This window comes from Ambystoma mexicanum, chromosome 5q (assembly GCF_040938575.1).
Source record: "Ambystoma mexicanum isolate Mex_15411 chromosome 5q, UKY_AmexF1_1, whole genome shotgun sequence".
Lineage (NCBI taxonomy): Eukaryota > Metazoa > Chordata > Amphibia > Caudata > Ambystomatidae > Ambystoma > Ambystoma mexicanum.
In genome coordinates, this window is record NC_090933.1 from 597,675,417 (window position 1) to 597,702,341 (window position 26,925).

Here is a 26,925-nt window from a genome sequence, read left to right on the forward strand (position 1 = left end):
CGGATTTTCTCACCAGAGAAAGGGGCGCAATCCTTCATCACGACCCAGGATCACTGAACCTGAGGGCTTGGCTGCTGCAGCCCTAGTGTTTGGTGGGTATGAGTTGCCTTCGGACTGCAGGGAGGTCCTCGCCAGGGCATCATCGACTTTGAAGTGCTACGGTCCCAAGTGGAATCATTTCGCTGCGTGGTGCCGGTCGCAGTAGAGTACCCCTCCTGTGGGTCATGGCCTGCAAGTTCTTCCATACTCTCTATCCAAGGCCGGACTGGCGCACGCCTCTATCAAGGTGCATCTGGCGGCTATCTCCCGCTACACCAGATCTCCAAGAAGTTCTTCACTTTGGTCTCACCATCTCGTCAAGCAGTTCCTCAAAGGACTTTTTCGATCTTTCCCGCCAGTGAAGGCTCATGCCCCGGCATGGGAACTCAATGTGATTCTGACAAGGCTCATGTGGGCCTCCTTCGAGCCTATGCATCAGGCCCCTCTAGTTTCTCTTGTGGGAGGCTGCTTTCCTGGTGGCCATCACCTCTGCCAATAGGGTAGGTGAGATCCAAGCCCTATCTTGCACGCAACCACACCTGACTTTCCACGATTCAAGAGTGGTTCTACGACGCACCCCTCTTTTATGCCGAAGGTTCTATCGGAATTCCACCTCAACGGGCCTTTGGTGTTGCCTGTTCTTTTCCCAAAGCCTTCGTCACCAGCTGAAAGGGCTTTGAACTCGGTGGACGTTGCTTGTGTCCTCAATTTCTATGTGACATGCACAAAGTTTTCGGAAGACTTCACAACTGTTCATGAACTTTGGTCCTGTGAACCATGGGAAGACCTTGTCCAAGGCTTCCCTCTCAAGGTGGCTCTCCGGCTGCATCATGCACAGTAATTGGTTGTTGAACTGACCGCTGCCTGGCTGTCCAAGAGCCCACTTCACCAGAGCGATTGCTGCGACGACGGCATTCCTGTCTGGTGTGCCCCTGCTGGAGATCTGAAGGGCTGCTACGTGGAGGTCCAGTCACACCATCACAAACCTCTACTGCGTCGACGGGGATTCCAGGGAGGAGTCCAGAGTCGGACAAGCAGTGCTCCGCAACCTGTTTGCTTGAGGTGAATCTGTTCCAGCGGTAAGAGTTAATTGCTTCTGTTGATCCTTGCCACCTCTCGTGGCTGTTTAATGTTGTACTGCTGTGCATTTGTTATTCATGAGCATGTGAATCCATGGCAGACCCCATGCTGGAGAAGGAATAAGTTACTTACCTGTAACTATTGTTCTCCACCATGGGTCTTGCATAATTCACTTGCGAACCTGTCTTCTGTCCCCTCTGCGTCTCTTCTTGGTCATAATACCACTTTACGTGCTTACCAAATATGAAGGTGGCTGCCAGAGGAGGGGCTTAGGGAGAGAACTGTCATTGAATTGGGGCAGTATGACCCAGAGGACAGCGATTGGTTTAAAGCACAAATACAGTTTTTAAGTGAAACAGTTTTTTTCATTTACTGAGGATTCCCAGCCTGACGGGGAATATTCATGAGCATGTGAATCCATCCTATACCCATGCTGGAGAACAATAGGTACAGGTAAGTAACTTGTTTGAGGCGCTGTGGTTGAAGCTACTACTGGTGATGTCAAAGGGATAGGCTTCATGAGGCTGGCCATGAAGGGTATTGTGAGAGGGGCAACAGATCAGCTGGGCATGGTTAAGATGAGAAGATGAGGCTACTTGGATGATTTTTAACTGAATGCAGTGGGCGGCAGACCCAGAATTATTGGCAGCACCATTTGAGGGTGCTGGGATGCGACTCTTGGAATGCTGAGGTCATGGTTGTGGGCTCTACAGGCGGGGACTGTTCCACAGCAATGCTTGTTTTTAGCAGATACATTGTTCTTTAAGAGCAAAAATATCTCTTGTAGTTGGCATTGTTGTCCCTAGCTAGGTTGGCGTTAAATAAGCTCAAATGTAAAAGTTGCTTCTGTGTGCATAGGTCAGAGAAAATGGTGTGCAACAAGGAGTACAGAGTTAATGGGCAACTCTGAAGTTACCAGGCTTTATTGAATGCCCCAGAATACCTTCTTCATGTTACTGACATTCCTGGAGTTGAGTTGCTAAACATAAACCTCCTCATCAAAGTACACTTCTTGCAGCCCCAACCATCATCAAGATGGTAGGCAGGTTTGTCTGTCCTCTGAGCTTTCACTAAAACAATGGTGTCGTTCAGTGGTAGTGTTTCACAGTTAATTGTGGAATTCTTGGCGGAGTGGTCATTTCACCATTTTTTGGGCGGAAAAGTGGAGGATTTACCGCCACCATGATGCTGTAGGTAAATCCTCTACTTTTCCTAAAATAATCGGCAGAATTAGGACTCTGTAATTCCGCCAAAACATGTAATTTGGCGTTGTGGGGAAAAGGGAGGTCATACCGTTGCAGCTAAAAAAAACTGGCAGTAACAGAATTACCTCCACGTTTTTACTGCACCGTCAAATTCGAAATGAGTTCCAACGTCTTTAGCACTGGAAAGCGATACGATACAAAAACACCATGTTCATGTCATGTACCTAAAGACTGTTATATGTACCTAAAGACATTTGTAATGAGAATGGTTTTAAGTGGGACCGACTCAACTGATCCATACAGGTTTTTTTAAACACTTAAAATGGCATTAAACATAGAAAATGTAATAGCTTACAATAGGGGAAGGTACAGAAACCCCCCCCCCCCTCCCCCAGGCGATTCCGAATGAGAAACGAATAATAAACTGCACTTCGAGAGAGCAGGGGAGGGGGGAGGGTGGGGTGCACAATTGTGTAGTGCATGTATTAGAAGCTACATACTAGAGGCAAGTGTAAACCCATCTTGGTTATTGGCAGCCATTTTGGAACGTAGGCCCAAGCGCTGTGAAAGCACCAAACATGTTCGCATTAGACTTGTATTATTGACCCAGACATAATCCACACCACGAGTGAGCTTGAGGCTCAGATTCAAGCTTTTCATGGTCTGCAGTTCTTTGCGCCCCAGGAGGAATGTGCTCTGCAAGGCCCGCGAGAATGGGGCACAGCGCCTCTTTGCAGTTACCATCCCACGATAGATACAGATGGTATGGTCCCTCAACCCCAACACCCCCTTTGCATGAGAACTAGAGCCCTCCTATGCTTTGATCCCAAGACCAACACATACCACAGTGCCAGCCAGGCCCAGACCACCGACCGTAAAACTGTAAAACCCCTGGTCGATCAAAGAGATCAGAAAGCATGGCTACCTTGCCTTGACATTTGGGTCACGTGATTTGTGCTGAAAGGTGCCAGGGAGGGATGGAATGGTTGCTGGTGCGTCTGGGAATTAGTGAAATATGCAAGTTAGTATGACCTCGGCTACCCCCCCTCCCCTGGACCCGTGTGTCTGCCAGGTGCACTGTTATAGTGATGGAGTAGCCTTGTTTTCAAAAGTAACTAATTGCTTTATTAGGTTCTGTTTGTATGCGGATGACGAGCGCAGCAGCACCCACGTGCACAGAGATGGAAAAAAAGGCTGGGACCAATGGCGTAGCTTCCCCTATGGAGTGGGACGCCTATGTATAGGGTCCTACCAACCAGCCACATGGGTTCTCGCTGTGTAATGACGTCATTGATGACGACTTGTCCTCTCATAAGGTTCTGTCTATGCAGATTTTGGGCAGAATGTTCTGCGACAGCAAAGTCCTCTGCTGATGCGCTTCTTGTGTGTATGAATAAAACTTGTTACCCTTGCAAGCTGTGATTTGGTCTTTTTTTCCTAGTGGGTTGTATTTATTTAGTTGTTTCTTTTTCTGGTGTGGGCTTACATGGGTGTGCCTTCATTTGGTGACCCCGACGTGATCCCATCAACCCCTGCGCTGACGGAGGCTTCCAGGCTACTTCTCCAAAGGGGCCGCGCCCACCTCCAGCAACCAGTCCCAGACACATCCGTCCCAGAGGTGTGCAGGAGCCGTTTATACAGAATTCCAGACTGCCCTTTGAAGTGGGGAGCAGCTCTGGGGAGAGTGCATGCCATTGTTGGGACCCTGTGACGGAGGAGTTTGGTGAACATGCATATGTGAGTATGCCCTTGCAAGTGATAACAAGCAGGGGAATGGTGTGCACATGTATGTGGAAACCGGAATTGTGTGGATGACGGAAAGCCTGATGTGTTGTGAGATAAAGGAGAATTAATTTTTTTTCACTTTTAATTACACTTTTTTTTTTTTTAGGGGAATGATAAGGAAGGAACATAAAGGTGTGTAGGGAGCCTTCCCGAGTGTGGGGAGATGATGGTACCATTTCTTTTTGTGGCACGGAGGTAAACGAGTAGGAGCTCGCATAATTAGTGGGCTCGGATATAGTAGTGTTTTGTTCGCTTGTTGGTTTAATGTATTGTGATTGGTAAAGGGTTAGAGTGGATCATTGTTGACATGGCAATTTTAAGTATGTTGAATGAGTGTAGTGTGTTAAGTGTGTGTGAAGGGAAAAGGGAGGAAACTTTGGCTGGGGAGGAGGGGACAGAAGGTTTTTTTTTGCTAGTGACCACTGCAATGCGCGCAAGTGTAAGCTTAGGAGACATGAGTGTGTTTTTTGTTAAAACTGGAGTCGGGACTCCTTTAGAATAAATGTACAGTGGGCTGCCATTGTACATGGACAAGATTGACACTACCACCCACTGCTTGTGATATTTTTCAATCATTTATCTATAGTTAGCTTGGTCTAATCCATGCATCCATTTAGTATGAGCCATGTTTAGTAATAAAGTTTGTTTTGATCATAGATCGATATTTGCTGATAGCTATGCAAGAGATTGTTGAGCTTGTCTTATATATCGCACATTCATGATGGACAAAACCCACAATAGTGCTTCGAAACACAGAATTGGGCATATGCTGAGCGCGGAAGGTAAATGTGTTCGCAGCCGAACACAGTGTAGATATTTTCATAACAATCTGTTTCTTGGCAGACTGTGCGAAAATAGCCCTGACTGCTTTTGTTTTTGTTCATGCAGTTACTGTCTTGTGCGAGAGACAGGAATGTTACACGATATGCTTGCTGTTCTTCTTAGAATATTATACGTGACATGTCATCGTGTTAGTACACGATTATGCTATGCCGAAATATGTATTTAGGTTGCCATCAAATGCTTTCTACGCATGTAAATGTAATGCACGCAGATGCCACTATGTATAAAACAGTGGATTTCTTGCGTCCGTGTGGGCTAGCGAGTAGGCCTGTGCGTGATGGATGTTCATGCTAGAGTGTTAGTGCTAAGGGCTTTGTCTGTGTGCGAAATCTCTCTCATTGCCAAAGAGGGGGTCGGATTGCTCATTTGCTAGGGCTCTCATTGCTAATGCTGTCTTTGTCAGTGAGCAACTGACTTTCACTGTTTATGCATAAAAAACTGTTCCTTGTTTTTTACGATTTTTCTGTGTCTGGTGTGATCTTCTTTTGTTTCCATAGTAGATGTACTTCTAGATTCACAAATGGCGTCTGCACGGGGGCCCTCCCAATGTTGATCGAGGATGGTGCTTGGGACTGGAGTACCGGAGGATCCCTGCTTGCCAAGGACTTCTGATCCACTTGTTGGGCACGATCTTCTCCGCCGAGGGTTTGAACCGTGTTGAAGCTGCGATGCTGTTTACATCTTTTTTTTTTTTTTAAATGAAGATCACCAGGCACAGAAACCTAGTTGCGTTTGATGAGAGATGACGTTGACTCTCTTTGGAATTAGATGAGCATGCTCCAAGTTTTTGTTTGAAATAGGTTTGTTTTGAAAAATGTGTGCACATATTTGCCAGGCTAGAGAAAGTTTTGTTTAAAGATGCCTGATGATGATTCCTGAAGTTAGAAACACCTGCACGTGTTGTGAAGATTTTTGTGATGAGAAAAAACCCATAAGGTTAGAAAATAAGATGATGAGTCCGTACCTTTAGTGGACTGAGAGCAACACGGGATAAACGGAGAACTATGTTAGACAACTGGAAGTGGTCCCAGAATCGGTGCACCCAGGAAATGAAGTTACCTAGGGTAGACTGAGTTGTGATAAATACCATGTCACAAGAATGTTCCATTGACGGGACAATGGTTCCAGATTTTGCCTTGTCAGGGCAACAGAATGTTTCTGTAGGATTTGCATGTACACCAGAAATATGCCCTATGTCACAGCTAGTACCCATTACTGTTGGTCCCTTTACAGAGAAATGCCACTTGCAGACCTCACATTGTGGAGAGAACCTATTGGGAGTGAATGTGAGAGAATTGTACAGTGATTCATTGCAGTTCTGATGGTGTATACTTGACAGTATCCTTGCAGAGAAATGCTTCAACACAGTACTTAGCATTGCATTCTAATTTGTTGGGGAAAGGTGAAATTGAGACAATATATGATGGCAATTGTAACCGCACTATTTTGCCAGCTTATAGAAAGGGTGACCATGTTTTGCCGTACCATTTTGCAATTTTTTTGTAGAGGACAAATTGACCATGATTTCTGCACAAGGAGCATACTTTTTGTGATTGATGCATTGACCTTTGCTAGAATGCCACGAGGATACACTGACAGTGCTAGCCTTTATAGTAGAGTGCTTAGCGTACAGGTTGATAGTCTAGAGTTGCTATAATATTGCACATTGTTACTAGTTGCAACAGACTATTGTGAAATATGCCAGAAGGGTACCGTTGGTATACTGAAGGATCTTACAAATGCAGGAGAGAAAGTTTGTTTGAGTACCAGTCTTGTCAACCGGAGGACACCTATGTAGAGTACCTCTTGTTGAAGGAGGGTATGAGAATTGCTCCAGGGAGAATACATGTTGGATCAGCATTGCCATGGGATGTTTACTGTCAGAATGCTTTTGTCACGCTGAACTGTGCTGCAATCTTGGAGATTTCGAATTATGTGAAGAGATTTGTTGCGTTTGTATATGTGAAAGATGGCTGTGCTTTAGCACTGCTAGCCCAGGAACATGATGGGTTAGATGGTCCATGGTGATATTTTTCCTTTGCATTGGGTCCGGTTGGTTATGTGCTACATGAATGTCTTGTAGCTACAGCAGTTGCATCATGCAGAGAAAGTGAAGGCAAGGTGCTTCAGAGTTGACATCAGCCCTAATTATGACACACTTGTCAATTTCTGAACTAGTACACATTGAATTAGAAAGGCCAGACACTGAGGTTCTAGCATTGCTGTCTCAAACAGGCAGGAACCGGTTTAACCTTGTATGAATTGTGAATGGCAGTGTTTATGCAATGCAGTATAATGCAGTGATGAATGACTTTGCCATGTTTGTAAACAGCTTTACGATGTGCAATCCCTGATACTGCGCTTTTCTTTTTGTTTTAAAGATGCATCTTATCCAGACTGGCCTATGCATACAGATTGGCATGACAACTGATCATCTGTGTCAAGCGATGTTGCTGAGTGCAGCTGTTCTGTGGAATGCCGTTGATGCCTCAGAGTGAGAGTATGTTAACTGCTCTGCTAAGAGAAGTACTCGGAAGAACCTGCTGGCTGAATCCCAAGCTGACAGTCTGCCTCGAGAAAATCCCTGTAAATTGAGATGTTTTTCCCTGCTGTGTTTGGAAATGGGAAATTTGATCACAAGTCCGTTATGCAATTTGTTTGCATAGAGGGAGAGAGAATTTGGATCCATGCTAGACATTTGGAATATTTTCCTTTGCCTCTACACCTATGAGAATGGGTAGAAGGGGGGGGGGCTTGGGGTGCAGAATACGTACCCCTGGTACTTTCATTGAGGGAAGAGATATATTGGCCCTTGTTTTGAGCAACATGAGGTTCTGTTGAGATCTGCATTTTCTGAATTGTTCAGAGATCACTCTATGCCAGAGTGCCACGATACAACCATCTGTACCAAGGATAGATGGGGAAAGACCTAATGGAGTGAGGGAGAGCTAGGAAGTACTGCAGCAGTGGGAATTGTGCGGCACTAGCATGAAACCAACTATTTGTGTGCTCTATTACACCCAAAGATGCTTCAAGGAGTTACGGGGGTGGGGGGTAGGGAACAGAAGACTTGAATTGTAGGACGACCTGTGGTGAGATGACACACATGATCATACTTCAATAGCCTATGTCAGTGAGGCTTCCTAATTGACAGTGAAACTATGCCCAAGTTTGGGTTGCGCAGATGTGAACATATGCACAGTTTTGCCACTGAAAGGATTAGGTCCATGGCAGACCATTGGTCCGCTAGAGACATCTGTTATAATTGGTGTGCTAATGACTGTGGAAGAACTTGTGTACTAGAGAATGCACAACATCAGAGACAACTGATGTCCATGTCCATATCACATGTTACACCTGCTATGCAATGCAATGTTATGTTTTCTTTTTGAGTAGACGGGCTTGATTAAATACACATGCTTGATAGTGCATTATGAGCACCAGGATGAGATGTATATCCTGCTATTTGCTATTTACACACATGGCTATGCATCATTTAGAAAAATGTTTTCAGGTTAATAGAATTAAATGCACCAACAGTGTGTCACCATTGCAGTGCTGCAGACATCAGCTTAGGATGCTGCCTATGTATACAATGGTACAGCTTTCCTAGTTTCTATGCTATGTACATGTTTCCATAGATCTGACACACTTACCAGCTATGTATTATGGTCGATTGCCAAAGGTTTGCCTTGTCTTACCAGGACACTACTAATAGTGTCACTATGCTTTTTCAATGGTATGACTCTCCCAGTATCACTATTGCACTATGTTAGAATGTCTTAGTATGCCTGAGTATTTCGCTACAATATTTGCTTGTTTCTTAGCCATGTTTTGACTGACATCTGTCATGTTACTTGCCACACAGTCTAGTATTACTATCCTGAGATGGATTAGAGCATGCTAAAAGGGCCATTTGTCAATCTGCATTTATCTATGGTTTAATTAGCGTGGGCTAATCCATTCATTAATGCATGCATCCATTTAGTACGACCTATGTTTAGTAATATAGTTTGTTTTGATCATAGATCAATATTTGCTGATAGCCATGCGAGAGATGTTTAGCTTGTTTTTGTATGGTGCACATTCAGTGTTTCAAAGCGCTATTGCGGGTTTTGTCCATGAAATAGGCTCATGCTGAGCACGGAAGGCAAATGTGTTTGCAGCCGAACACAGTGTAGATGTTTTCATAACAATCTGTCTCTTGGCAGACTGCGAAAATAGCCTTGACTGCTTTTTGTTTTTGTTCATGCAGTTAGACTGTCTTGTGCGAGAGACAGGAGTGTTACATGATATGCTTGCTATTCTTCTTAGAATATTATACTGGTCATGTCATCATGTTCTAGTACACCATTATGATATGCTGAACTATGTATTTACGTAGACCTAGAATTTACATAGGTTGCCATAGAATGCTTTGTACGCATTTAAATGTAATGCACGCAGATGCCACTATGTATAAAACTGGATTTCTTGCTCGGGCCAGTGTGTATGTGTCGGCTAGCAGGTAGGGCTGTGCATGGTGTATGCTCATGCTAGAGTATTAGTGCAATGTGTTTTGTCAATGTGCTGAAGCGCTCTCATTGCCAGAGAGGGGACGGATTGCTAATTTGCTAGGGCTCTCATTGCTAATTCTATCTTCAGTGAGCAACTGACTTTCACTGTTTATGCATAATAAACTGTTCCTTGTTATTTTTTTGTGTCCGGTGTGATCTTCATTTGTTTCCATAGTAGATGTACTTCTAGATTCACAGTAGAGACATGAGACGGGATGCCCCACTCCGGGCTCCCACAATAAGGGAGTGTTAGAAAACATGAGCACCTTTTTTAGCGGTGAAGAATGAAGGCAAGCAGCTGCAGAAAAGGAGATCTTAGATCTTGGGAAGATGATTGAGGACCCTGACTAGAGAGGGGCGCGGGATACCCATTGAGGGACCACCGTAGTAAAGGGTGGAACCTCAACAGAGCGTAAGGGATTATATCCATTAGCTGCTCGCCCAGCCATGGGATACACCAACCCGATTTATGTGACTACCCCTGCCACAGCTCCGCCACCACGGTATGTTCCCACCCCAATTACTACTTCACCCAAAGACTGTAAAGGGCAGAGGGAGTTGGAGGAGGCGACGGAAGCGGCACAAGTAGCGTTGGCCTGACGGAGGACATCACAGAGTTGAGGGGAGGGTGAAGGAGAGCAGACTGGATGAGTGGAGGGCTGGAGACATCTTGTTTATATTGGACAATATGGCTATAAAGGATTTGCACGTCGAGACGACAGAGGGTGAGGGCGGACAAGCAGGAAGCAGGGATATGGGACGGTTAGGTCCGACAGAGAATAAGACAGAATTAAGGGAAGATGAATGGGGCGCAGTAGACGAGGCTGTGATTGGTGAAGGGGAGGGACAATGGGCACCAGAGATCGCCACAACTAGAGAGCTTGGCCGAGTGGCAGTTGCACAGAAAAAGGGAAGTGTTGGACAGAAGGAAGGGGACGGGCACGTAGATGCCACTGTTACTACACAAAGGTCTGGGGAGGACACATGTGCCAGGGCACAAATGGATACAAATAACTTGATCAAAGCACTCCCGCCCCTTACTGCTGGGGCTGGGAAGTGGATTTACACATTTGAGAAGCATACAGCAGGTGTCCCTTTAGCTGTGTTTTGGGGTTTATGAAAAGTTTGCTAGTGGCAATTGTTGATCAGGCTGGGGACAGATGGGTCAAGGTGGGATATCCGGCAGTGAAATTGGACGACTATGCACACGACTGGGCACTGGTCAACAACCTTAGGACACAAGTGTGGGATGCGCTACGGCGAATATATCCCAACACCCCAGACTTGGTCTATAATACAATACACTATGGGAGAGGATGAGGACCCCGTGCAGTACATTAAACTTCAAGAGATGTGTAGTCTGGAGACCAGTGGGACAGATCAGTTCATTGGCCCCTTAACCCCAACATCCCCTCTGCAGCAGAACTGCAGCCCTCCTATGCTTTGATCCCAAGACCCCCACATACCACGGTGCTAGCCAGGCCCAGACCACCGACCATAAAACTGGAAGACCCCCGATCGATCAAAGAGATCAGAAAGCAAGGCTATGCCTTCACATTTGGGTCACGTGGTTTGTGCTGCAAGATGCCAGGGAGGGTTGAAATTATAGCCTAAAACGAGGGTGGCAGACTTTGGGAGGCTGGTGGTGCATCTAGGAATGAGTTAAGTAGGCGAGTTAGTATGACCTTGGCTCCTCACTCCCCTGGGGTCCGTATCTGTGTCTGCCAAGTGCACCATTATAGTGATAGTTACTTTTGAAAACAAGGCTACTCTAATTGCTTATTTGGTTCTGTTTTTCTGCGGATGACGAGCCCAGCAGCAACCACGTGGAGTGAGATGGACAAAAAGGCTGGGACCAATGGCCTAGCATCCCCTATGGAGTGGGCCACCTATTTACGGATCTGCGTGAAATTAGAGTTGAAAAGTCTGACCACTAAATCTGTTTTTTTTTTTCTTTTTTCTCTCGTGGGGGGGGGGGGGAGTCCCCCCCACCTTAAACCTATACATTTTAATAAACTTTACCCCCCCCCAAATATACAAATAAATGGGGGTCAGACTTTTGGTGGTACAACTTTTCTACTTGAGTAATTTCGTCCTAACCCCTATTTATAGGTTCCTACCACCCAGGTTTTCATTGTATGCAAGAACGTCACCTTGCACTCAAATAAGCTTCTGTCCATGCAGATTTTGGACAGAAAGTTCCGCGACAGCAGGGTCCTTTGCTGATGCACTTCTTTTGTGTATGAATAAAACTTGTTATCCTTGCAAGCAGTGAGCTGGGCCTTTTTCCCTAGCGGTTGTGTTTTTCTTGTGTGAGCGTACAGGGGCATACCTTTATTTATTTGTGGCATGTTCCGGGTCCTGTTGTATAACAAGTTGAGCTCCTTTTAGAGCTCAGTGTCATCAGTTCTAGTCAAATCTTGGCTAAATGTATTTTCCGACGGGAACCAACAATCCAGGCACACTTAACATGCTCTCCCTCAGTTTTAAGCACTGTGCAGGCCAATGATAGGTCATCAGAAGTTATACCATAAAAATACCTTAATTTGATGTGTTAAAAGTGCAACCATGCTATAGCACAGGTTAATCTTGAAGGCTTTTATTCATACTGCCCAGAACGCTCCCCTGATGGTAGTCCTCAGCACTCCTCACTTGATTTTTTGTGTTTTTGTTTTATTGGTTTCGCTAGTAGGTATGCTAAGTCCTTAATTTTGCTGACATGTTTGGCTTTTATAGGTATCGGGTAAACCTCCTAACAGACCAGCCTTGGGGGATCCCCCATCCAGGGTAATCTCTGCTTTTGCCCATGTTTGGGCTACTTCTCCCCAGAATCTGCCAATCTCTGTGCATGCCCAGAACATGTGTACCAGGTCTGCGTTCACCTCATCACACTTTGGGCATGTCTGAACGTTTGCTCGATTGAACTTGGCTATTTTGTTCGGGGTCAAATATGCTCTGTGGGTAATATACAGCTGAATCTGTTGTAATTGCGCATTTCTCTACACCTTTTTGTGGTACCTCATTGATCTGTTCCACATCTCATCTGACATTGGCTCCCTTAGTTCTGCCTCCCACTTCTGTCTCGTCTGTCCCAATTCTTCCCCCAAACCCAGACATTAATATCTCATATATATGTGAGACTATAACCTCATCTGGCTGTAGGGACCATTCAGTATCTGGCCACCTCCGCCTGAGGTTCTTCCCATGTCTGGAATACGTGATGCGCTGACTCCTGTGTCAACCATCAGTCCTACAACTCTTTGGGCCTCCTCTTTTAATATGTCTCCCACCGTTGCTACCCCCATGGGTTCCCACCATTTCCTCACACTCCGCCTATCGTGTTTGTCTACCCCTTCCAGCACCACTAGTGATGTGTGGAATACAGGGTTGCACCTGGGGAGCACGATGTGACACAGGGCCTGTCGAGTGAGGGGTGATGCAACAGTAGATTCTTGCTGGTCGTGCATGAATCGGGCAACCATATCACTTCGTTCAAGAAGAACGGAGTGCATTCAGTACGTAGCAACCTTGGCTCAGATGTCTGGCCATCTGATAGCCATTTGGCCACACATTGCAGCTGACTAGCTATAAAATATACCTTAAAATTGGGCCACTTTATTCCTCCATGCTTGTATGGATTCTGGAGTTTCCGCAGTGCCACTCTACACCTTGTATTGTGATATATGAAGCACCCACATATACTATGCAATTTGCTGAAAAACTTATTAGGTATCTCAAACTGGAGATTTGCGAAGTAATGTAGAAGTCTCGGCAGCACCACCATCTTCAATAAGGCTGCGCGCACCAGCATGGTCCATGGTAGTCTAGACCAAAATGCCATACAGTTCTCATTCTTGTTACCGCCTCGACTATGTTGTGTTCTAACCTAGGGTCATGGTATATATCTACCCCTAGGTATCTAAACATCACTACTTCCCACTTAATCGGTAGCACCGGCAACCTGTGTACAGGCTTCCCTACATACACTCCCAGGGGCTACAGACTAGACTTCTGGGGGTTTATGGTTATTCCCAGCACTGCCACATCGTTCCATCACATCCCCAGGACAAATTGTAAATTCTCTTCTGGTTGCTCTAGGTGTAAGAGCATATCATTTGCATACAGCGAGATCAGGTGCCTCCCCTCCCGAAGTGCTTATACCCACCTCTCCATATTCCTGCTGTAAATAAACCACTAGTGGTTCCAGTGCTAAAATGAAGAGCATTGGCGACCATGGGCAGCCCTGTCTCGTGCCCTTACTTAGCTGCTATTGCTCAGAAACCGGTTTGACTCTTGCTATTGGCTCATTTACAGCCGCCTCACCCATTCGATGTATATGGCCCCAATACCAAATTCTTTCAGAACCGCTAGCAGCCATGGCCATCGGACTGAGTCAAATGCCTTCACTGCATCCAGTGACACTACTGCCACCTCCTGTGTATCTCTCTGGGTACAATCTATTATATGGTGTAATCTCTGTGTTATTAGTCCTATTCCTATGTGGGACGTATCTGGTCTGATTTGGGTGTATAAGTTTACCAATGACCGGTACAAGTCTTTTGGCCATGACTGCTGTAAGAATCGTCCCGTCCTAATTCAATAACGATAGGGGCCTGTATGAGCCACATTCAGTATCTGGCTTATTTGGTTTAAGAAGTGGGATAATTATCGACTCTTGTAGAGACCATGGCAATTTACCCGTGTTTAGGGCCTCGGTTAGCATTGCTATTAATGGGGTAAGTATATCGGCCATATATTCTTTAAAATTCTCCGGGGAGCCCATCCGCCCCTGGGACTTTAATGGTTGGTAGGTCTTGTATCGCACTCTCTAGTTCTTCTAATGTGATGGGGACTTCTAGGTGGTCGCTTTCCTCTTTCTTTAGTCTTGGAAGATTGAACTCGGTGGTCGCTTTCCTCTTTCTTTAGTCTTGGAAGATTGAACTCGGTCAATGCATCTTGTATATTCACCCCCTCTTCTCCCGCAGATTCATTATAGAGTTGCCTATAATAGTCGTAAAACATTTTATTAACTTCTTCACAGCTCTGATTGTCTGCCGTGTGGTCTCACTCTCATACAGCCATGCTAACAACCTGTTTGGTTTGTCAACTTAGGCAAACTAAGTTACAAGAAATGCATTGAGACAACATGCCGAACCTTTCAGAGTGTTCCCTACACTCCTGCTGTAGGTGAGACACTTCCATGGCTTCCTCTAGGAATCTATTTCCCACCCGCATTATGGTTTCCAACGTCCTGTCTTTTTATAGATCCTGCGTTATAACATCTTGCATTCCTTTCGACTTGGCTATGGCCGCCCCTCTCTCACCACTTTAAAGGCTTCTGACAGTGTACAGGCCGAGTCTACACTGCCCATGTTCTCCATGTCAGAATTTTGGCACAGGGGAAGAACCTGCCACGTAACCACCAACGGGGCGTGATCCGACAGGATCCTAGCTTTATACTCAGCCTGTGTAAACTCACCCATCATTTCCTCCCCCACGAACACATAATCTAACCTCATATATAGGTTCTCTGTGGCGGTATAGTGTGAGTATACTCGGTCTTGTGGGTACACTGTTCTCCATATATTGGCTAGCTGAAATGTATGTAAAAGCGTGTTTAAAGCTTTGGCTAAAGGGGTTGGATAAGCAAACTTGTCTGATCTGTCTGTCGTTGGGTCCAAAGTACAATTAAAATCACCACCCCTACCTATATGGGCTAGTCTTAGAATATAAAGATCTAAAGTAAGCTGCAGTATCTTGGTTCGGGGCATACATATTAATGACACATATTTCTCTACTTTTGACCAATGCCCTAATGATCATCCTGCCATCTTTATCTCGATAGGTCTGGAGGATCTGGAATGGGACCGTGGGTGCTACCCAGATTAGTACCCCTCTAGCATAAGATGAGCATGTTGAGCCCAGAGTCACCTCGCTCCATTTCCGTGCTATCATGTCTTGTTTCTCTGTGGCCGTGTGTTTCTTGCAGAAGCGCTATATCTATTTTCTGCCTTTGCAAATATGTCGTAATCCGGTGTCTTTAATATAGCTGTTCGAGCCCCTCACATTCTAGGTTGCTATATTAAATTCCCCCCATATTCCCCAGTCTCTTCCCGTCAATATCCTGACACTTCCACCCCAATTTCCCTTTGCGTCTCCATAGGCCAACTTCCCTCTAACTACCCCAACTCCCTCCCTGCCCCCTCCCCAGCCGTTCCCAACGTTTGCCCAGCTCCAATACTGAATCTCGGGCTGGCATCCCCACATCTCGCTCCTTTCTCTGTACCTTGCCGGTACTCTTGAGTGCAGCAGGAGGATACTGAACTACTAGTATCCTAACAAAGCTACCTAATGTGGGTTAATAGTGTGATTCCTAGCGCCGCCTATGACTAGGCAACACCTGTGCTACCTGCACTTAGCAACAGTAAGAAAGGCATACATTTTTAAGCTGAAGTGTCTCTGGTGAATCATTATGCATTGGTCCCCATGTCCCATTTAAAGTACATTAATCACACATTGCAGCTTCACTTATCACTTACATCTCTCATCTGATCTTTCTCCATCGGCATGTTTTGCAAATCCATCTATTTGTTCACATTTTCTGGGGTCTCAAAGAAAACAGCACAATCTTTATGCAGGACTTTCATCTTTGCCGGATACAGCAACATATATTTGAGATTGGCTGCGCGTAACCTTCTTTTAACAGCCCCATAGCTCATCCTCTGTTTTTGCACCAAAAAGGTGTAATGGGATGGATGCCGATGCCCGGTTGATCGTTCCGCCTTTCCGGAAGTGTTAGAAGAGTCTGTCTTTATAATTTAATATATTAGCAATTATCGGCCGGGGCGGGGCTCCCGGCGGTGGTCTCTTTGTTAGGGCCATGTGCGCTCTTTCTACAGTAAACCCTTGCGTGAGTGATCTGGCTCCTATTTCTTGCAAAAGCATGTCTTCTAAATAGTTGGTCGGGTTCGGACCTTCCTCACCTTCTGGGAGCCCAATTATCCACACTTTATTCCTTTGTGCCCAACCTTCCGCTTCTTCCGCCCCGTTTTCCAGATTTTGCACCTGTTGATGCAGCAAGGAGACTTCCCGAGTTTTCTTTGCAACTGTTTGTGTTAGCCTTCACATCTTTTTCTAGCACCCCACTGCCTTCTGACGGTGCTTTAACATCCTGTCTCAAAAGGTTCAAATCTACTCATTGCATTGATTTTTAAATTCCAGCATCGACTTCAGCTCTGCTATTGCCTCTAGTATTTGCTGGTCCATTCACCTTGGTGGTTCACTTTCACGTGCATCCTGCGCTGTTGTTTTCCTGCTGTCTGCCGGCGGAGTGGTTTTGGCTAATGCATCTATCAACGACTGCTTCCCTTTATTCTTGTTTGCTTTTGATGCCATTGTAGCACCTTCTCGTTCAACAACACGCCTTTCTGCTGCAGTTCACGTGGTGCAGCCTTTTGGTTATCACTGTGCTGTGTTGGGAGTATTTCTGCTGTAGGAATAGCGGCCCTGTCAATATTTTCCGGGTGTTGCCCTTTGCTATCTCTCCACGCTCAACATTCTGTGTCTCCTTCCACTATTCCATGTAATGGGGAGCTTTAGTGTTTCGTGCTCTGCATACTTCCAACTCCTTTGTCTGTGCGCATTACCAGCGGGTATTTCTAGGTCTGATGATGGGTTCGCAATATCGCCTATCCTTTCCAGTTTGTCAGCCTCTGCACGATCTCTGAGCACCCATCCGTACTAACTTTTGCGCACACTGCGCGATCTAGGTTGTCTAGCACGTTACGTCTATCTGCAATTGGCTTGCACCCAATCTGTAATAGCCTACTTCGTGGAGGGCTTGTGTTAAGCCCACTGTGCTAGGTGCACTCGTATCTTGAACCGCCACTCTTCAATTTTCTACTCTTGGTGTAGTTCCATGCATGCTCTAGTAGGTGCAGTAGATGTCTTCACCAGATGGGGGCTGTATGGGTATTTTTTTAACTCCCGTTGCTGCTTACCTGCTGGCATGCATACTTCCGTGTCTGTCTGGTGGTAGTTACAGTGCTGATAGGCCTACTTTCAGTCTTCGGGTTGCTTTAGTCCTACAGTACTTATTTTTTATTTATTTTTTAGTGTCTAATCTGCAGCAACTCCAGTAGCCTGTTTCGGTCGCCTTCCTTTAGGAAAAGTTTGCTGCTTGACCTCTACTGAGTTGTCTCTGGACTGGGTGCGCCACACCTCGGATCACTGTTCCCACATATTTCTCTGCACGTGGGTTGGGCCGATATATTGGTCTTTTGTCCTTTTTCTATGTCCCCTTTTGGCCGCTGGGCTTTGACACACCCCTCCATGCAGTGCCTCACTGCGAGTATACAGTGTCTTTGCCACCTGCCTGGAACCCCACCGTTGTGGCCAGCCTGTCCATGTCGTGGATCCGCTTTGCCGACTTTGTTCAGATGTCAATTTCACCTTCACTGTTCTGCTAGGCCCACTCCTTGCAGTTCTGAGCTGACCACTATGTTGTCTCTTGCTATCTGTGTTACAAAGTAATCACTGTTTGTGGGACTCCATTAATTTGTGGATATGTAAAAGTTATCAGACTCTGAGCGGCTGTATTCTTACTTCCGCACTCCTGTTTTCAGTTGGACTCATCAGAACTGTGTGCTTGCTCTATTTACACTGTCTTGTAATGTTCCTTCTACCATGCTTGTGTCTTTGGCCTGCTAGTGTGACCATCTGGAACTCCAATTTCTTGTCGCACTGCGTGGCTTCAGCAGGCTATCCCACACACCGCTGCACCCCCCAGCAGGCTTCCTCTCGCTAAGCAGCCTTGCTCACAGTTTTCCGAACTCTTCTTCAACAAGCAGATCATGCTTTGTTGGCCTACCGCCAACTCTTCTCATGGCAGTGCTGCCGTCCTACGGTTCCTCCCTTTGTTCTTTAGGCGCCACCTTGTTTATGTCTGCGACCTGAAATCTTCAGACTACCCTAGCTTGTATTTTATACTTCTTGCTGCAAATTGCACCAGACTTTTGACCGCTGCATACTCTATGTTCATACTTCTGTGGATAACGATTGACACTTACACAGGCTCCACATGCCTTTTTTTTTTTTTTTTTTTTTTTTCTCTCTCTCTTCAGGATCATCAGCGGATCTGCAGGAGCACACAGGAATCCATCCTATTCCGTGGCCATGTAGTCGCCCCCCCCCCCCCCAAATCCCCATAGCCAGTTCACTCTCAATGAGGTGTAAGGGAAGGGGGATCAAGAGCAGGATAGCATCCTCTCAGTAGTGATTTTGGTAGAAATAATGGTGTATGGCAGAGGTGAGCCAGGTTAATCGAAGTGCAGGTTGTTTCTGTGAACAGTATGGGATGCCTTTCCATACTCCTATGTAGGTACAAGATGTCTGGGTATATTTTGGCATGTACTACACAGAACAATGCATTTTGGCACATGTCTTAGTTCTCTAATGGAAAAAGCAAATGCAGCTGTGAGAGCCTCTACTTTGGAGAAAAACATACCCACTGCAGCATTGCCCCTCAAAGACAATTAACCCTAACAGAGATAAAATCCTGACACTTTACACTTGGTCCTTTCTTGACACCTTTTTTTGCTTGGAGGATGCCAAGAGGAATGGACGCTGTTTTCATTGTAAATAAAGCCATAGTTTCCATAGCTGATGTGCTAATAAAGTATTTGAAACCTATCCTGTTATCTTTTTTTTTTTGTTTGTTTCATCACACCACCTATCCTTCTGAGAACCTGTCCACAGCACCAAGGGACCTTTCTCTGTAGTGTGTGCTATATTCCCTACAGTCAGTCAATGCCCAGGAGACTCGCACATGGGTCCAATGAGCTTGAATTTGTTTTGTGGTATTAAAGAAAATTATAGCAGTTTATAAATAATCCTTCAAAATTAATATATGGTTTGTTGTACAGCATTACTGTTAATATAACATTATTGTACAGTGATATCAGTCGGTATTAACTTTATCCATCGGGCCATCAAAGTACATCCTATACAAAACACATACATAACTGCTATACAATTACAATAACTCAAATTGCCTTCCAGGCTTCCCGACGGCAATGGAGCAATGGGGGTCATTACAAGTCGGGTGGTAAGGGTTACCGGGCACTGGTAACGAGACTGGTGCCTGTATTCCCTTACAGCCCGATTCCGAGGTCCCTTGGAGGGAACCGTAAGGAACGTGTGGTCTGACCACATGTCCCTTACGGGTCCCGCTAAGGGACCAGGGCGCTAATAACTGGATTGCCATTCGCGAGCCCGTTATTAGCGCCCTCCCCATTCCCATTGAGCCCTATGGGGGCTCAAATGGGAATGGGGGAATGGTTTGTTCAATGGGGACTTACTGGTCCCGCCAGGGTTGGAATGCACCGGTAAGTCCCCATTGAACAAGACCGGACTCGGTATGGGAGGCAGCCATGGTGCTAATGGCACCATGGCTACCGCGTATCTCGTAATGAGGCCCAATGTCTACAATTATGACCCTGGAGCCATTCCTTGTGCAGGCTGCCCATAGCTCTATTGGATTCTAATCAGTTAGCTATATGGACAGACACCATACGTCCCTTATCAGTCCCCCCCCCCTTATATTTGCCCCAGTGGGACTGCGTTGGCTCCTGATAGCAATGAATGTTGAAACCTGTGGGAGAAACAATGTTGGAGAGAGGTGTGAGAAACCAGAAGGTGTTTCACCTGCTAGTCCCCAGAGATCTCTCTCTCAGGAGACCAGGGCACGGCCATTGCCTTTGGATCAAGACCCTGGGGGTGGACCAGTGTGGGAGGATCCCCTGGGTGAAGGATCTTCGGAGAGTGGGGGTGAGGTAGCCGATGGTGAGATGTGGTATTCCCCCCCCCTCTTTTTTTTGTACATACAACCCTTTCTATTTTGTAGGATCCGATGACCCAACTCCCCCTTTCTGCACAAACACTAGGCTGAGGAAGAGGGCGACTAAGTAACAAGACTAACTCTTGACACGTCCCGCTAATTGAGTCAGGCACTTGACTTCAAGTGCATACATGATTCCAATTAGCTGTCCTCACACCGATTTAAAGGCGGAACCTAGAGAGGCACTCTGAGCAAGGTGGAACACGAGTACGAGCAGAACCTCTGGGGCGATGGCGAACTTATTGGAGCAGAGCGACTTAAAGGGATGAGGGCAGCGAGCCGAACACTTAAGAGTTCCCTACAGGATGCTGTTGCCCCCAGGCCGCGAAAGATATGTGGAGAAGGCCAGATCCCAATATCGAAGACTGCATTGTGTTTCAAGGACGCCAGTGACCCTTCTGGGTGAACAACAAGGCCAAGCCTCTGGTACTTACCTTGTCTTGTGAATTGGAAAATGGAAAAAAGCAAGAGAGAACTGCACACAGCTGGTGAGCTAGCAAGCGAGCTCAGAGCCCGTTGTCTGCTAAGAAAGATTGAAGTTTGCAACAATATATCGCAGGCGTGAGGAAAGGCAGACCTGCGAATTAACTTTGAAGCAAGAACAGCTGTGGTATCAGCAATACTGAGTAATGGAGTGGTCAAGTGAAAAGTAGCAGCCCACTCAAAGGACTCTGTGAAAGCTGTATTGTTTGAGGCGATCAAAGTAAATGAACTGTAAAAGCGAAAGTGAATGAAGTTAGAGAAGGGTAGTGGAAAAGCTGAACCATTAAATCTGAGCTAAAGTGGTCCTGCAGTGGTCTGTAAAAGAATTCCTGTACATTTGAAAGTCTGACATCTTAAAAGCGGTCAGAGCCTGATTGAGGGAGACCCAAAGTGTAAAAAGCCCCGGCAAGTGTTATTGAATTTTGAAATGTCTCCCGGCAGAGGGGGACTGGTGTGAAGTTTTTGTTTAGTTATTTGGGAAAGACTGGAACAGGAGCATTTGATGTGGAAGGCCAGGTGGGCTCGATCCACGTTCTGAACAGTGTCAGTGTTTGGGAGGAGAGCTGATTTAGCCACATTTATTCTTTGTCGAACACTGATTTTCCTTTTATGTACATCACTCCTTTACGCATTCATTTGTACAAAAGAAATGTCAGGCATTAGGTTCTGTTAGCATAGGCCATTTTGATTTGAGACGCGACTAAGACTGTTTTCTTTATTATTTGATGGTCCAGACGACTCCCATCCTAGTTATAGGGCAACATAGGAGTTTTTCCAAACCCCACACAGTTAAAGGTTTTACAGATTGTATCTTTTGTGTCAATTTCATACTTGTGATATGATTCTTCCCCTACATAGGGTATCAGGAGTGGGATGTGACTCAATTGAGACAAATTTGGGGAACCTAAAATTCCAGAAATGAAGTCACAGAGCCTCAGACCCCTCTACCACCACAAAATAATCCATAGGCTTTGATACTTGTAGCAGCCGAGAAGCCACTTTCCCACATACTTGGTCTTAATACCCCTTGCAGGTTGTGATACAAGATTAGCCCCAAAATGTGGCCTAGCCTGGAAGATTGGTCTAGATGTCCTAGCAGGCGTTACAGATCCAGACTTTCGAGGAGACATAAAGGTTCTCTTACAGAATCGTGGTGAAACCACGTTTGAAATACACTGTGGGGACAAAATTGCACTGTGAATTCTTGAGAAGGCTCCATTTCCCCGTTGTAAGGAAGAAAGTGAACCGGAGGAAACGGAGGTAGCTTAGGCTTTGGAGAGGCCGATGAGACACGTGTCCCTGAGACAAAAAGGGAAGAAGAACCAACCATCCTTCCTGATCTAGCCTTCACCCAGCTAAATGACCCAGCACTCGCATGGGCTTTATTACATGAGTCCTGAGGGAGGACAAGAAAAGGGAGTCGCTTCTTTCTGAAACGGGGATTGCTTTATAAACGGGAAACCTTCAGAGAAGGCCTAAGTAAAACTCAGTAATACCCAAATTCCATTGCAAGATCGTCCGAGAGATTGCACACTCTCATTTGACAGGGGGACATTTAGGACAGTCTTACACCCAAGCTCACATCTGTGGGAAATCCTACTGGCCAGGTATCCACATTGACATAAAGAACCTCATTCAGACATGTGAAATATGCCAGAAAATCAGCACACATATTCCCTTATCTGCCCCTCTAAACCCGTTACCGATAATAGAAGTGCTTTTCTCCCGAATTGGGATGGATATCATTGGATCGTTGGAAACTTCTAGACTGGGTAATAAATATGTTCTCATAATCGTTGCTTACGCTACCCGGTACCCAGAAGCCTTTCCCATGCGGAACAACACAACCCAACAAATTTTCTCTACAGAGGGAAGGCACTGATTTCAATCCTGCCATGTGGTGTTGGGAACCATCTCATTGCAAGACCCATTATACCCTTGACCACTCTATGGTCCCCCAGTTTAATGTGAATGGAGTCAAAAGTACGCCCCCCCGTTGTGTATTCTAGTACATCCTATAATATCTCCTTGAATTAAGGAGCGGCGTCTGGATAACATTCAAAGCAAATAGGTACACATTTTGGTTAGTGATTCCCTAGATACTGATCACATGCACCTTTTGGGAACACCAAGCAAGAATATCATCCACCCCCCCCCCCCCCCTTACAGGGCCCTCTCATATCTTCATGCTCTGTGCTTTGCCTGCATTTAAATCTTAGGCCTCTGTGGCCTAATTCTTTCATCGTTGAAGGCAACGTCATAAAGGTCTCCAAGGACACAAAAATATTAGGTATCTATCTTGATTCCACTCTATCCCTGACTAGACAAATTAATGCAGTAAGGTCAGCTTCGGCCTACACTTGCAAACTTATCTCTGCCTGTAGACCTTTCCTGACCGCACTAGTCAGTCCAACATCAACACATTACACAAAATAATGCCATTAGAGTGGCTCTAAATATTCCTAGAAACCAACATATATCCGACTTCAGATCCAATCTACACTGGCTTCCAGTCAAGCACAGAATTTCTCTGAAAACTCTTGCCCTGACACACAAGTGCTTGACCAATAAGGCCCCTTCCTACCTATCCAACCGCCTTACCCTCCACACCTCTGCCCGCCCCCTGAGAGCGGCCCAGTACACAGCCTATCCCTACCTAGATTTAAACGACAAAAAGCTGGGGGTGTGAGATTCCCTGTCATGGCCACTAAGCTTTAGAACTCCCTCCTGAACGCCATTAGAACTGAGCCTTCCTTCCAATCTTTCAAGAATAAAACCAAATCATAGCTCTTCGCACAAAACATTTGATTTTGCCTGTATGACTAGGCCGGCTATCCCTAACTCTGAGTTAGAGATATTGTTGCATTATTGTCTTTGTATATACACTGCCTTGTATTTAACTTATGCTGTTATATTGTCAACTTGGTTCATATCTATATGCCTATGTAAATAGTTTGAGCCCAGTTTTATCGTTATTGTATGTATTTGTAACTCTGCTCTACAAGATTATGCACCCGGATGCATGTGGGCTTGGTGCGCTTTACAAATAAAATACAAATACAAAATATGGCTAGTGAAACTGGGGGTCTCTTTGGGTTCAGCATAGCCTGCCCTTTCACTTGATTTACCACCCCACAGCTTGAACAGTGTTATGCTGTTGGATTGAGGTTCTGGCACAAACGCCAGAATGTGTTTGATTTTGGGGATCCTTCTCGGGCTGGGCATTGGGATGGTTAGTACTGTTGATGGGGATGTCGCTCAGGTTCGGATCATTTCACCCAGATGCAAAGTGCTTTCTCCACTGCTAACTAGGGAGCCTTGATACTGTCCTCCATGATTGGTTGGCACTCCCCCGTACCCCTGCCCCCTCCTCTGCCATCTTCAATAATGGACATTAGTAACTTCTTTATGGCTACTAGTTCAATATGGACGAGGGTGCATTTACATTCCAGTTGTGATCCCTCGTCAATTTAGTCAATGATGGGGGGTAAAGGGCATTTTGGGGTGGACTTGTGTACCGGGGGATTAGCGCACAGCTGATGCTCTTTATCTCCATGCCTGGCTTGCGCCATATCCTTATGGACATTGGAATCGCTTACTAGTGTTTGGGGGTGGAGGTGGGCCTCAGTGACCGGAACCCTTCCACCTGCTGCCTTTTTAGCAGAGGCTGGGTGCTGCTTTCTGAGCTATGTCTATGGCATCGTCTGGACACAATAAAGCAGTATTTGTATTTGTAACAATGTTAGGAACTCGTGATCATCAGAACTGTTCTGTAAGCTCCCACCTTCAGTTGGTATCCTGACCCCCTGAATGGACCGTTTCCTCTGTCACTACGGGTGAGACGATTGATTATAGGTCAGTTTAGCCCACTGCGCCCTGGGCTGCGTGTGCGCGCTCTGACAGTTTTAGTCCCATCAATGGTGGTTGAAGTACCCTTTACAATATAATCCGTAACTTTGCTCCCCATAATATCCAGTGGATTCCCAAGAAAGTGGTTGATCTCTTTGATAAACTGATAAGCATTGCCTGCAAGCTTAATGGGACTACATTGCAGCTCCTTCATGCTATCAGAAGCGCTGCTAGATCGAGGGACGTGGACCATTATTTTGCATTTAATTCTTTTGCAATTTTGCATTTAACTTTTAGTATTTTCCTCTTTTGTTGGGTAGTCACAGGAAAACTTGGTGATGACCGGGGAGGGGAGCCCAACCCTACCAGCCCAACCCTACCATAAGAGCCATTACCGTCATCAACAGAGTTGGTCTCCAGGCACTGCAGAGTTAGTTTAAGTGAAGTGAGGGGGTCCGAGGGTCGAGTGATTACCACTTAAATGGAAAACAGCTGCCAGTTCAGTTTGAGTATGGCACAGTGTAAATGTTCAGAAAGTTCAGATGCTCAAGTAAGCCCCGCATTTTCACAGCTCCTCACCTTTTTCTTCCGCTCTTATCACCACCCCTCCTCTTGGGTAGACTGTGCTGGAAGACATGGGCAGCACCCTTCTCCCACAGGTGCCTAACACCCCCTGCAGGAGCACAACACCCCATGCCCTTGACCTGCGACCTTCACTCTGCGGGTAGCCCCGGGTAGTCTTGGGGCCTGGCCAAACAAGCAGGAAGTGGTCAGCAAAGGGATACCTTGCAGGAGCACAACACTCTGCTCCCTTGACCCACGGGCTTAACCCTGCAGGTAGACCTGGGTCCTCTTGAAGTGTGGGGGTGTGGGGCATGGCCAAACAAGCATGAAGCACTCAGCAAACAGTCCTTGCAGGAGCACAACACCCCACACCCTCAACCTGCAGGCTTCTCTAATGGAAAAAGGAAATGCAGCTATGAGAGCCTCTACTGTAGAGTAAGACCCACCCACTGCAGCATTGTCCCTGGAAGACCACCCCAACAGAGATGGAGCCTCATCACGAGTTTTGCCTCATCCCTTTAAATGCAGCAGTACCACTATTATCACTGCATTTAAGAGCTGGCCAAATTATGATTTGGGCAGAAAGTTTGGAGTTCTACTTCCCAGCTTTTTGCTGGAGGTAAAATACTCCACTTTCTGCCCATCTTTTGGCGCTATTAGTGCAGTGCTAATAGTGCCCCCATGCCCATTGGGTCGAATAGACCCAATGTGGAATGGGAACTTACTGTTGCATGCTACTCGTGATCCGGCTCCAATAGCAGTGGACCAAGTAACGCTATTTGCGTATCTCGGCAGTATTAATGCCGGGAGAGCACCAAGGCTCTGATAGAGCTATAGCATCGAAAGTAGCTGTTGAGCTGTACTTGCTGGTTACTCTGTCTCCAGGACCTAGGATTCCGCCTCAAAACGACATATTGCGGACTGCTTGTGAAGGTGCCATCGGTAAGAGCAATCTCTTGGTACTGCGCAACACAGACTTATGACCAGCAATGAGGTGTTGAAGTGCAGACTTTGACCTATTTAACACAAAGTAATCATTGTCTGTTCTCCACATTGTGAGCCTCTTTGATACAACTGTGGGCTCTTGTTGTTGGTCTTGTGGGCTCTTGTAAATGAACTGTGAGCTTGCTTCTTGTTCTAGAGCGTTTCCCGGCATTTTTATTTTTCAAATGCTCACAGTATGGTTTCTCTTTTCCTACAGTCCTGCCTCCTTGCTCCGCCCCCAGCCTGCCTCCCTGTGTCCATGATTAGCTACTTAACCTGAGGTATGTGCGCATCCGAAGTAGCATCGAAAGTAGCTGTTGAGCTGTTTGGCTGGGTGGCATTTTAAAACCAATTGAAAGCCCGGGGTGCCATCTTTAAGTGGAAAACGCTCTTATTTCCATGACAACGCAGCTAAATAAGGGTGATCCCTCTGTAGATGCTCTTTCTGAAGCAAATCACATTTCAGGTACACCCGATCTGAAATCATTATACTCATTGAAGGTGGCAAATGAAGACCATCTGCATGACCCCTTTGCTGAAAAGGAAACGGTAAAAACTGAACAGTTGGTTGCAGTGGAAGTACACGAAAATAAGTTCATGCCACTTGCAGATATTTCGATGCTGGTGTCTGTGATAATGC

General features: G+C 46.0%; 1 protein-coding gene and 1 long non-coding RNA gene across 4 annotated transcripts in view; both read left to right on the plus strand.

Annotated features, from left to right (window-relative positions):
• CHCHD7 (coiled-coil-helix-coiled-coil-helix domain containing 7) overlaps positions 1–26,925 on the plus strand; it is a 330,766-nt gene that overhangs the window by 122,438 nt on the left and 181,403 nt on the right. The window lies entirely within an intron of this gene.
• LOC138497535 (uncharacterized) lies at positions 1,448–9,644 on the plus strand. The gene is made up of 2 exons (XR_011278608.1): positions 1,448–4,061; positions 7,334–9,644. It is a non-coding gene; the product is annotated as an uncharacterized lncRNA (long non-coding RNA).